This window comes from Lepidochelys kempii, chromosome 1, assembly GCF_965140285.1.
Source record: "Lepidochelys kempii isolate rLepKem1 chromosome 1, rLepKem1.hap1, whole genome shotgun sequence".
NCBI classification, from domain to species: domain Eukaryota; kingdom Metazoa; phylum Chordata; order Testudines; family Cheloniidae; genus Lepidochelys; species Lepidochelys kempii.
In genome coordinates, this window is record NC_136380.1 from 237,654,315 (window position 1) to 237,667,310 (window position 12,996).

Genomic DNA, 12,996 nt, shown 5'->3' on the forward strand with positions numbered 1-12,996 from the left:
CCAAATAAGTTATTTTAAATTCCTTATCATTTTTACAGTTGAATAGCACATTTTAACCAAGAATCTCAAAGCTCTTTCACAATAGCCCTGTGAGGCTGGTCAATATGGGGGAAAAAAATTTTCAAAGGTTCAAAAGAGAGTTGGTGGTCTAATTCTCTTTTGTGCCTTTGAAAACCTTCCCTTATAATGTCCATTTCATAGAGGTGTATTTTGAGGCATAAAGAGGTTAAGTGACTTGGTCAATTTGGAGTTTATCATATCAATCAAGGCAAATATCAGTGAGCCAATTTAGCCTTTCCCCCGCCCCCCCCCCCCATATGACATATTATTAGAATGAGATCGGAAACAAGACCAGTAAACATATATTGACTTATAAGTATGGAGGGGGCACAACGGCAAAAGCAGTGTGTCTTCAAAACTTCAGAGTGCAAATGGCAGGGAATAGCAGCCACCACAAGCCATACACAATTGTGTTCCCTACTTTTTCAAATAGAAATAAAACCCATTTGATTTAAGAATGTAATGACTATTTATACTCTTCCTTTCAGAACAGAAATACTATTGAAATGAAAAGATCCCTTGTAAATTGCTGAGGCTGAAAACCACAAATAATTTTTTCAATATGCTGCTAAAATCTATAATGTATTAGCTTAGCTAATAATGCTGTGCACTGAAAATCTATATTATAGTAGGTTTCAGAGCAGCAGCCGTGTTAGTCTGTATTCGCAAAAAGAAAAGGAGTACTTGTGGCACCTTAGAGACTAACCAATTTATTTGAGCATAAGCTTTCGTGAGCTACAGCTCACTTTATCGGGTATTCAATATAACATTTTTAATTATTATTTTGATGAAACTCTATCTTGACTCAGACTACTCACCCATAATCAGAAGGAACAGGGAGGATGAAAATTGGATTGTTTGATATGAAAATCTCTAAGACGTGCTGTCTAGGGTTAGCTGTACCTTTGACCCTCAGTCTTTCCTTCGGCACCCCTTTCAAGGGACAGGACCAGCATATGCACTTCTCTCAGACTGAAATCCTGGAAGTCACCCCCATTTTTAGAGTGGGTCTCTCGGCTACAGCACCCATTTAGCAATCATGTTTCCACAGCAGGTCCAACTGGACTTGGCCCCTGCTATAGATTTCTCTTCAGGAGCTGTGCACAGTAGGTAAATGCAAGAACACCAAACAGCTTCTTCAAAAAAAAGTGTCTATCTGATTATAGCAATCAGAAAGAAAGGGATAAACATAACAAAAAGACCTACATGCATATTGTCTTACTTAAGGCTTGATGTACCTTACAAAGTTAGGATGACATAAGGCAGCTTATGTTGACCTAACTATGTCAATGTGTATAGCCTTGCTCCTGTCGATGTAAGTATAGCCTTACTACACCAGCATAATAACTCCACCTCCATGAGAAGCGTAGAGTTTCTGTTGGTGTATTTAGCTGTAGCTCATGAAAGCTTATGCTCAAATAAATTTGTTGGTCTCTAAGGTGCCATAAGTACTCCTTTTCTTTTTGCGGATACAGACTAACATGGCTGCTTCTCTGAAACCTGTGTAGACGTTTAGTTTCTTACATCAGCTGTTGTCTGGGCTCCTCACTGGGAGCCCTGCTCCTCTCCAGACTCCTGGCTTCCAGCTTCCTGCCAGGAGCACAGCAGCTGACCGGACTCTAGGACTGGATCTTGCCACTGGAGGTGAGAAGCCCCAGGGGGCAGCTGGGCTCCCATCAGGGAACTGCGTGGAGCTGAGAACCCTGGATCTCAGCCCTTTACACTGCCCCTCTTCAGTCAGTGGGGTGCTTCTGGTGAGGACACGCACCACCGACAGAAGGAGGGTAGTGTGGACATCACTGTAATTACTGCTGTGGCCGCAAGTTGACCCAACATAGGTCAATTTAAGATTGTAGTGTAGACATACCCTATGTCTTGAGAGGAATGATAGGCTTAGATATGCCTGATTCATCCCTGATAGTATCTCCACAGTCCTCTGGGGGAACATGTTACAGCCTGTTTCCCTTCAGACCTTATCCCTGCATCAGGGTTGAGGATTTTGACAGTTTCCAAGTTATTTGTTTAAAGATTTCTCACCTGAAGGGCCCTGGCTCAGTCCTAAACCGGGGGTTGTTTGTGCCCCTCCCTAACTCCCGCTCCCCCTGGACAGAAACAAAACAAGAAAAGGCCTTGACACCTGTATTTTCAGTTAAGAACCTGTGATTGAGACTGTCTAGAGCCATTGACTTTAGGTTCCTGCAGATGTGCAACCTACACACAGGATTGAGTTACTTCTTTGCACCCATATAGCAGACATCAAGCTAGTAAACAAACAGTAACCAAATCAAATAGACAAAGGATATTCATTAATTATACATGTATCTTATACCTCTTATTCACTAGAATTTAATTTGTAGCCTGATTAGGATTTGACAATTGAATTACCTGTACAAATTTTATCAAACCTGTTACTGAGCAATAAAGCAGTTACCATGGGAAAGTGATCTCTGTGACAGAGCTGGTTGAATTTTTTGATAAAAAACCCTTTGAAGTTGTGGGGGAGGGGAAGCCACTTCTTTTTAAATCCACCTTTTTCTAATGGAAAAAAGTCTTTCCCTCCTCTTTTCATTTTACAAACCTCCTTCCCTCTGCTTTTTTGAAGGGGTGGGGGAGAGAGAAAGGAAAAGAGAAAGGGAAAAAAATGTTAAGATTAAAATAATGTCCCCCAAAATTGAAATTTTTCATTTTGATTTTTTTCAATCAGAAAATTGAATGGAAAATTGTAGATTAAATATAATTTCACAGTTTTTCCATTCCCCACCCCCATATAGTTACTTTGTAGTCTACTAAGGGAAAAAAATACTACAAATACTTTTTTTTAAGCTCTCAAACATTTCAGTTTTTTTCTCTGCAGTTCGAACAATGTAAATGATGATGCACTGCGGCATAAATGTTTAATGGCATATCCTTGCAATGATCTGCATAACTCCTTCATGGCTTTGTCTCTCAAGCACAATGTAGCTACCCATAACCCATGCAATAAAGGTTTTATAGCCATCCCACTGCATCCTGTATCCTCCCTCTCATACACAGATATAGATAGATTTATAAATTTATTTATCTATATAAATATTTCCTCATTTTAGCCTTTTTGTGCAGCTCAGAAGGTGTAATACTAACACATTCTGCAGTGTTGGAACCAGTCTAAGCATTGTGCTAGAGTTTGGAGAGGGCGTAGCCACTTCTGCATTCCTGCTGTTCTCATTGGGCAGACAGTCCCCTTGGGATCGTTGCAATCTTATTTAAGTTAGAGCCAACATGAGGATGACGGAGCCTGAGAAACCCTGCACTAGGGAGGCTGACAAATCAGGTAGGGAATCAACTACCTGACAGACCCCAACTCTCCTGCAACAAGCAGTTCCTGGCTACAGCACAGGACCTGAATCACTGTGTGTTAACACATTAGGTATAGATGCTGTATATATACATACTACGTATTGATAGAGTAGACAACTGTAGACAAGTAGTTATAACTAGCCATTTAGACTGGAATTTCAGCTTTCCATATCTTGGGTCCTATTCAAGTCCTCGCTGTGCCTTTCAGGAGGTGCTCAGTTTCTGGGAGGGTCAGGCTCAGTATTTGGCCTACACCTACTCTCACTCAAATCCTTGTCAAAAGTTCCATTGATAAGTGTTAGGATATAGATATTCAAGCCTGTCTGTAAAGGCCTTATCTCTATGAATTTAGGTGTATTCTTATCACTTAGATAGTTATAGAGGTATACAAGAAAGAATAAAAATCAATGTCTGCTGGTGTAAGGGCCTTCTCTTACTGTGACAGTCTGAGGCCCTGTTCTTAGGCTAAGATCTTTGGCTAAGCAGCAGAGGCAGCCATAAGCTGGGAAGTGAGCGGTCACATCCTCACATTCCAATCTAGTCACATTGAAATAAGATGCTATTGGGCTGTTAGGAATACAGACATGTCCTGATAATGCCTATCACCTCCAGAGAAAAGGAAGTGCCTAAAAAATGTAAAAGGAAACTTAGTTTGATAGCATCCTGTCTGGCAAGAACTCACTTATCAATAGCTGGGATGTGAAATCCTCATTTCTGTGTTGTTCTATCATTGTAGTCCCCATTTCCCTCTTGTTTGTCTGTATAATCTCTGTCTGGTTCCGTGATTGTTTCCGTCTGCTGTATAACTAATTTTGCTAGGTGTAAACTAATTAAGGTGGTGGGATAAAATTGGTTAAATAATCATGTTACAATATGTTAGGTTTGGTTAGTTAAATTTCAGGAAAATGATTGGTTAAGGTATAGCTAAACTGAACTCAAGTTTTACTATGTAGTCTGCTGTCAATCAGGAAGTAAAGAGGGGGAAATGGGAACAGGGAATGGGGGTGGGGAAATTGGAATCAAGTTTTGCTAAGGGGGGAAATGGGAACAGGGACACAGGTAAGGCTCTGTGGTGTCAGAGCTGGGCAGGGGGACACTAAAGAAGGAAACTGGAATCATGCTTGCTGGAAGTTCACCCCAATAAACATCTAATTGTTTGCACATTTGGACTTCGGGTATTTTTGCTCTCTGTTCATGCGAGAAGGACCAGGGAAGTAGGTGGGTGAAGGAATAAGTCCCCTAACAATAAGTAGGGCATGTCCTTTATTATTGTTGCAATAATTTGTATTATAGTAACAGCACTGACAATGCCAAATGTTCAAGAAACAAGATTTTTTAAAAGAAAGAAGTTTGGCATTCATTTTATTCCCCTTATGTTTTTTGAGTTTCTATGGTTCATGTTTTTTAAGCTGTGCAATCAGGAGGATAAGACACTTCCTTTTTCTTTTAAGATGAAAGCTGAGGTTCTCACATAATTGCCTTGCTCCAGCGACTGGGATTTTAAGAAGAAGCCCCCCCACACACACACACATCAAATATCATGGAATTGGTGATAAAAAAAATATCACAGGAGTTGCAGCACTGTGTAATGTCCACAATGTGCTAAGCACTTTCCAAACATATTCAGATACTTTCCCTACTCTGAAGAGCTGATGGCAGAATCATTATATACATTGGAATCTCATGCATTTTGGGCTCAATCCTCTAATTTTGCTTGAACAGGGGAATGCAATATTAGGCATTTTGCTAACCTATATATTTTTTATGGCCTCTTACCTGAAGCGCATAGTTGTTTGGAAGCACATAGGACGTCTTATTTCTTTGTAATTCACAGGCATACTCCGATGAACTACATGGTTTCAGTTTCAAGGAGGCGTGAGCTTTCATTCCTGTTTAACACGTTTAGTTTGTTGATGACTCTTTCCCATTTCTTCCTCCAGGGAAATTTCAAATGATAATAAGGAGAAATGGGTTGCACTTTGTCTGTTGTCTTTCACATTATTCAGGCAACCCTAGTTTTAAAAGTACTGGTGAATGAACTTACACTGTTAAATATACTATAGACAGAAGACAATTCCTTCCAAACTGAAAGGAAATGGAAGTTCTTCTATACTGAAATAAGATTCAGAAATTTCACTATTCTCCACCTTCAGTAAGATCACACACAACTTTTAGGGTAATATACATTCCTGTTATTACACACACTGAAATGCTACACAGGGAAGAGAGGTTGCTTGGCACAAGAAGAAGCCTGTGAGAATTTTGGGAGGCGATAACATGAAGAGCACAATTCCTGGGTAGCACACAGCCTCTCTCTAAGGTGGCGTCCTGCTGCCCAGGGTGCAGAGCTAAATTGGGGAACCTCCCCTCTGCTGGGGTATTTCCCAAGGACTGGTTAAGCGAGAGCTTTGCAGCCTCATTATTTGCTGAGCTGCTGTAAAGGGGTTGCAGTGGAGGAGAGAATAAACTGTGGGTTTATCACTAACATATTCCCCTGCACTCAGGAACAGTTCAAGGCTAGTGCTGACAATGGTGCTAGCTTCCTCAAAGAGATACAAGGTGAGTCATAACCCAACCTATATGCAGCCCTGCACACTAGCCAGAATATTCAGCCCCATGCAGGGGAGCCCAGGCTGTTCTCCATAAAAAGGGAGTATCAGAGGCTGTTTGGGCCTTACTCCCCTCAGGGGGTTCCCAGAGCGACTATATGCCTCCACACTCATTGTGTTGCAGACCTGTGCCTTGAAGGTACAGACTATTTGGTTTAGGTGCCAATCCAGAATTCACATAAAACCGAGAGCTTAATCAACTCCATGATTCTTACAGGCACAAAAGTATCTGTGCAGAGGGTGAGAGTGCTAGTAAAAACTAAACCACATTTCAATTAGAAAAAGTTGTGCAGTATCCTTGAACACAATAGGATAAAATGCTTAAGGTTATTAATTATAGATATCCTATATCTGATAGCAACTGAATGGAATAAGAATTTGATAAACATTGTGGGGAAAATTCTGCCCTATGTTTGAGGCTGTCACTGAAATCAATGGAATTGAAAGAATTTATTGAAGGGCAAAATTTTGTCTTTAGGAGGTAGGTAGTATATTAGTTCTTATATGTTCCCAAAGCCCTGAATTACCCTATGCATACCACAAACTGATTTCTGGCATTTGTGTTGTACATATTACCAGTGTTTAAAGAAAAGAAAGATCACGGATTTTGGTGGCTGTTGTCACAGAACTTGACATTGTGTGTCACGGCCAGCAAGAGCGGTGGTCAGTGGTGAAGAGCTGGGGTCCATAATCACGGGATGGGAGTCAAAAGTAGGCTGGGACAGTTTACCGGGAGATCAGAATCAGGAGACAAACTTGAGATCAGAACTACAAATCAGTAACCAGAGTCAGGCTTCGCAAATCAGGATACCAAAAGGTCAGAGGCAGGAGACAAACCAGAGATCGGGATCACAAGTCAGACACCAGGAGTCAAACGAAGCTGGGATGTCAGGAAACAAGCAGAAGTCAAACAAAGACAGAATCATTCCTTTGATTTAGCTTTTCCTATTTGGTGTTAATTGTAAATGTGACAAAATCCCAGTTGCAAGTGAAGAGCTGATAAATGCTTTTTTTACCCCCTAAAATTAAATACAGGCATATTCTTCAAATTTATCCCATTCAGTAATGCTTCTCCAAAAGCTAGGTCCCCTGTAACTTCCACTCTCTGAAAGCAGGGCATCTGCATAGATTAAGACTGCGGAAAGGACTCTGAGTGTAAGATGTTCACAGAGGAAGTGTATTCAAGAATTTCTACAATCAGTGATGCCAGAAATCTAACTAAACACAGAGCTGATGAACAAACATCTGCTCCACTTCGCAACAGATTATATAAGTTGCTGTTCTTTAGTGCCACCTACTGTCACTGGCTCAAAACTCTGATGCAAAGAACATGATCCAGACAACACCATCACAGATACAGTGGGTAATTTTTTATTTGGGCCTTTGGCTACCAGGAATGCCATCATGTGTCCCATGGTCCTTCTCAGATGTGTCCCCTGTCTGAAGACCAACCTTTATGGAAGAGCTGAGACACTGCTTTGTAAGTGATGTGATACCACTGCTCTTGGATCAGTGCTTCTAAGGGTATGTCTACATTGCAATAAAACACCCATGGCTGGCCCATGTCAACTGACATTTGCTTGTGGCACTTGGGCTGAAGGGTGATAAAACTGCAGTGTTGACATCTGAGCTTGGGCTGGAGCCTGGCGTATGGGACCCTCCCGCCTCGCAAGCTTCAGCCTGAGCCTGGACATTTACACTGCAATTTAATAGCCCCACAGCCCACGTCAGCTGACATGGGCCAGCCATTGGTTTTCTATTGCAGCGTAGACATACTGCATGTATCACTGCATGTGGGGCAGTTACTACATATTGGCAAACTCACATAGACAAAACAGGGGTTTTATTTGCTGGTGAACATGCAAAGTTATATTACCAAGAAGTGGCCAATTGCCACCGTGATCACTCTGATTATGTTGTACTCTTCCCCCTATTCTAGAGACTGTTTAGATTGTGAGCTTCTTAGGGCTGGGATCATGCTTTCTTCACTGTTTGATAAGGGCTTAGAAGAATGTGGGCACTACTGGAAATAACTAACAACAAGAAAAATGCAAGGACAAACAGATACAATATTATGGTGCATCATTGATGGAGTGATTCATCACCCACTGAAGTCAATAAGAGCATTTTGCATGAAGGGGAAAAAGGGAGCTTTGACTTCCGAGAGCTGCTTTTCACTCTCAGTCACTCTAGTGAAGAGCCACAACCTTCATTTTTCCATGGCACTGGCAAAGAAACAGAATTTGTACAGGTTTCAGAGTAGCAGCCGTGTTAGTCTGTATTCACAAAAAGAAAAGGAGTACTTGTGGCACCTTATGCTCAAATAAATTTGTTAGTCTCTAAGGTGCCACAAGAATTTGTACATTTCACTTTATGAGGAAAAATGTTCCAGATATTTCTTTCACACACAGCCCTAAATACAAAGTAAGTCACCAAAGGCACCTATTATTTTTGAACCGTATGGCTTATTGTAGCCAGACAGCCAGCCCCCGCCCCAGACCAGCATTGCTGGAAACACAGGAGGAAGCCGGAACAGGGCACTTAACATATATTCCAGCACAGCCTTTGAAGCTGTGAAAAGCACAGGTGTGCTGCTACAATGTGCCTCTGGGAACAGATACAACGATTAAGCTCACAGCAGGCAGAGGCCCTGTGACAGACATGGCTCTTAGCCCCTACTAAATAGCGTGATGCACACACACCAACATCCTAGGTGGGAAAATATTTACCCTGATAAAAGAAATGTCCAGTAGTCGACACTTATTGTTTCTCTCCCTTGCAAGTGTAAACTACTCTTGCGAAAGCTGGCGTCACCCAGACAGACCAGCCTCAATTTGGCATAAGAAAGGAGAAAGAGAATAAAGGAGTATAGAGGTATAAGTAGGGGACCTACAGCACCATGATTTTGGAGTGCTTTTCACTATCTATCTGCTGGTCAGATAAGTGACAGCCTCCCAAGGCTTCTGCAGCTAAGAGGGTCCCTAAGCCTTGTCCCTTATTCGTCTTTCCGCGGAATTGAGTGACCGATCCTGGCTTGGCACCGCTGGAGTCGAGAGATGCAAGGAGGGTAAGAAGCACCCACACCTGATCTCCTATCTTTAGTGTACACATATTTTGAAATAGAGCTCTATACTTTGTTTTCTTTCTTTGGGATTGTGGCTTCAGTTTTGTAACTTGTTTGTGTGTGTAACATCTCTACATTTAAATAAGTAGGCACTAGCAATTTTGTAACCACATGATTAGAATCTAGCTTAATAAATTTTGGTAACCATTTGTGCATAAGCCTGACTTGTTTTCTCTGGTTTACTGTAAAGCAGCCAACACAATTAAAGAACCTCAGCCGTTTTGGCTCTAAAGCCTGGCCATTAGGTGAGAGCACTAAGAGCCTAGCGTTGGGTTGTGCCACCTCCACGGGGCAAACTCTTGGGGCACCTGCCAGTCAATCCTGGCTGCCCGCTGCGAAGGAGCTCTGAGCTCTAGCAGTTAAAGTCACGGGTGTGGAGAGGCTCTTAGTGCTGCCATTGGGGCACCTGTCAGTCAGTATTGACTGCCTGCTGCGAAGGAGCTCTGAGCTCTAGCAGTTAAAGTCACGGGTGGTTAGGACCTTGGGGCATCCGTCAGCCTAGCCCGGGCTGCCTGCCACGAAGGGAAAGTGCGTCCTAGTGGTTAAAGTCACGGATGGTATAAACGGGCATAGCTGGCACCTCACCAAACATCCCTGGCCGTCGGCTAACACTTATCAAGGGCATACTCTGCATGTACAAGGTTGCTGAATTAGTCATGACTGAATATTAAGAACAATGGATTTTAATCTCTTTTTTTTGCATATCTATGTACCTTGATCTCTTAAAAAGGGACAGTAGCTGTCAAGGTTCCTCCCCCACTCTGAACTCTAGGGTACAGATGTGGGGACCTGCATGAAAAACCTCCTAAGCTTATCTTTACCAGCTTAAGTCAAAACTTCCCCAAGGTACAAAATATTCCACCCGTTGTCCTTGGACTGGCCGCTACCACCACCAAACTAATACTGGCTACTGGGGAAGAGCTGTTTGGACGCGTCCTTCCCCCCAAAATACTTCCCAAAACCTTGCACCCCACTTCCTGGTCAAGGTTTGGTAAAAAGCCTCACCAATTTGCCTAGGTGACTACAGACCCAAACCCTTGGATCTGAGAACAATGAAAAAGCATTCAGTTTCTTACAAGAAGACTTTTAATAAAGATAGAAGTAAATAGAAATGAAGAAATCCCCCCTGTAAAATCAGGATGGTAGATATCTTACAGGGTAATTAGATTAAAAAACATAGAGAACCCCTCTAGGCAAAACCTTAAGTTACAAAAAAGATACACAGACAGAAATAGTTATTCTATTCAGCACAATTCTTTTCTCAGCCATTTAAAGAAATCATAATCTAACACATACCTAGCTAGATTACTTACTAAAAGTTTTAAGACTCCATTCCTGGTCTATCCCCGACAAAGACCAGCATATAGACAGACACACAGACCCTTTGTTTCTCTCCCTTCTCCCAGCTTTTGAAAGTATCTTGTCTCCTCATTGGTCATTTTGGTCAGGTGCCAGCGAGGTTACCTTTAGCTTCTTAACCCTTTACAGGTGAGAGGAGTTTTCCCCTGGCCAGGAGGGATTTCAAAGGGGTTTACCCTTCCCTTTATATTTATGACAGTAGTTCTTATTATACAGAGTTGTTTTTCTGGTAAAAATGACTACAGCTTTAAAAGATCAGATTGTTGAGAAAGTAAACACTGAAATGCAAAGCAGAAAATGACCACAAACATCCTTAAATATGCAGTTAACACAACAGTGGCACGCAAGAGAACCAAAACGTAGCTTTAACTAAATGCAAGTAATCCACTATTTAAGATCATACGTTTCAGGAAGAGATGGGCCCAAGCAACAAGGTTCAGATCAAGAGTCAAACATTCCCAAAGTTCAGGGATTTTTGGCTCTAGAGTTCTGGTTCAGGTCTATCTCAAATTCCAATCTGCTTTAATTTTCATTTCTCTTACCTTATGTGGTTTTCTACTGTGTTTTCTTATGTTGTTCCTTCCAGATGACTCATTCCAGTGTGTCTGCTCAATGGCTTCCTGTGAAATTCAGCTATGCCATTCTACAGTACTCAATGGGATTTGTTGACCTTCAGTAAATTCCTCTTATCGTGTACTGTACAAATACAAAACCATGATTTTGTGATACCAGCACACTGTAAAGAGAAGCTCCATAGCAACTGCTGCAGACTATTTTCCATGCAAGACTTAATGGGTTCTCTTCATCCTTGTCCTACAATCCCTTTGTGTTGGACCTGCTGGTGCAAGAGGCGGTAAAGCTGGTCTCTGAGGAATTTCTCCAGCATAGAGAGATTATCCATATAGTGTAGAGCTCTCTGCCACACTCACAACCTCCAACATAGGGGGCATGGCAAGAGCACCACTCCCCTTGGTTATTCCCGGCTGCCAGATCAGGCTGTTAGGATATAGGCACTTGGTTATAATTTAGGGGAGTCTTGAGAGTGCTCTATCATGTGCCATGGCCTTGGATCCACCCAGAGTGGCTCCAGAAGTGGGGAGATGCAAAGGTGGCATAAAGCTACTTTTGACCCCTCCCATTAGGTTCTGCATTAAATGGAGCTTAGGTTCACCTGACATGCAGGATCAGTTATTGAAAAGTATCATAAAGGTGCACACATACTTTTCTGATAAAATATGGGGTCTGATTCTGCTCTGCTGCACAGAGATAAATAGAGAGCAGCGCCTCTGAAGTCAGTGAAATAATACCAATGTAAACCTGCCAGAAGAGGAGAACTGATTCCATTGTTTTTAATCAAAGAAAATATATTAATAAACTTTCAACATTAACATCAAAAGCTTCCTACTTCTAGCGGTTAGGCTTACTTGCACATGGTTAACCCTGTCCTATTCTGAATTCACACTTAGTTACATGATCACATATTTCCCACATAATACAATACAACATCATGCAATTTTTTTCTACAGCCTAACATATCTAGTCTCTTGTATATTTATCCATTCTTGTATATTTATGTTAATTTCATTGTCATAATTATCCCACATAATTTACAGTTGTTTTTTTGTAAAATCTCTTTATACCCCTTAATTTAAAAATTTAGTCATCAGCCATGTACACAATTTTTTTAAAATTTAGTACCTCAGAAATCTTTAGGTGTGATTCAGGAACTGAGCCATATAACTACAAGTTAATTTAGCTGCATATTTAGATTAGGCTATTCATGCCAGCAACTGTTCACAATTACTTCTTATTAAATTTTACCTGCTTTATAAGATGCAAGAATGGTTTACTGTTCAGTTTTTCAAATAAATTGAAAAACTTTAAGGGATTTGTCAAGGTTCCTTCCCCACTCTGAACTCTAGGGTACAGATGTGGGGACCTGCATGAAAACCTCCTAAGCTTACTTTTACCAGCTTAGGTTAAAACTTCCCCAAGGTACAAATTAATTTTACCCTTTGCCCTTGGATTTCCACTGCCACCACCAAACTTTATCTGGGCTTACTGGGAAACGTAGTTCGGAAGTTTGGACACGTCTTTCCCCCCCAAATCCTCCCAACCCGTGCACCCCACTTCCTGGGGAAGGTTTGGTAAAAATCCTCACCAATTTGCATAGGTGACCACAGACCCAAACCCTTGGATCTTAGAACAATGAAAAGCATTCAGTTTTCTTACAAGAAGACTTTTAACAGAAGTAAAGGAATCACCTCTGTAAAATCAGGATGGTAGATACCTTACAGGGTAATTAAATTCAAAACATAGAGAATCCCTCTAGGCAAAACCTTAAGTTACAAAAAAGACACACAGACAAGAATAGTCAATATTCAGCACAATTCTTTTCTCAGCCATTTAAAGAAATCATAATCTAACACATACCTAGCTAGATTACTTACTAAAAGTTCTAAGACTCCATTCCTGTTCTGTCCCCGGCAAAAGCAGCATACCGACAGA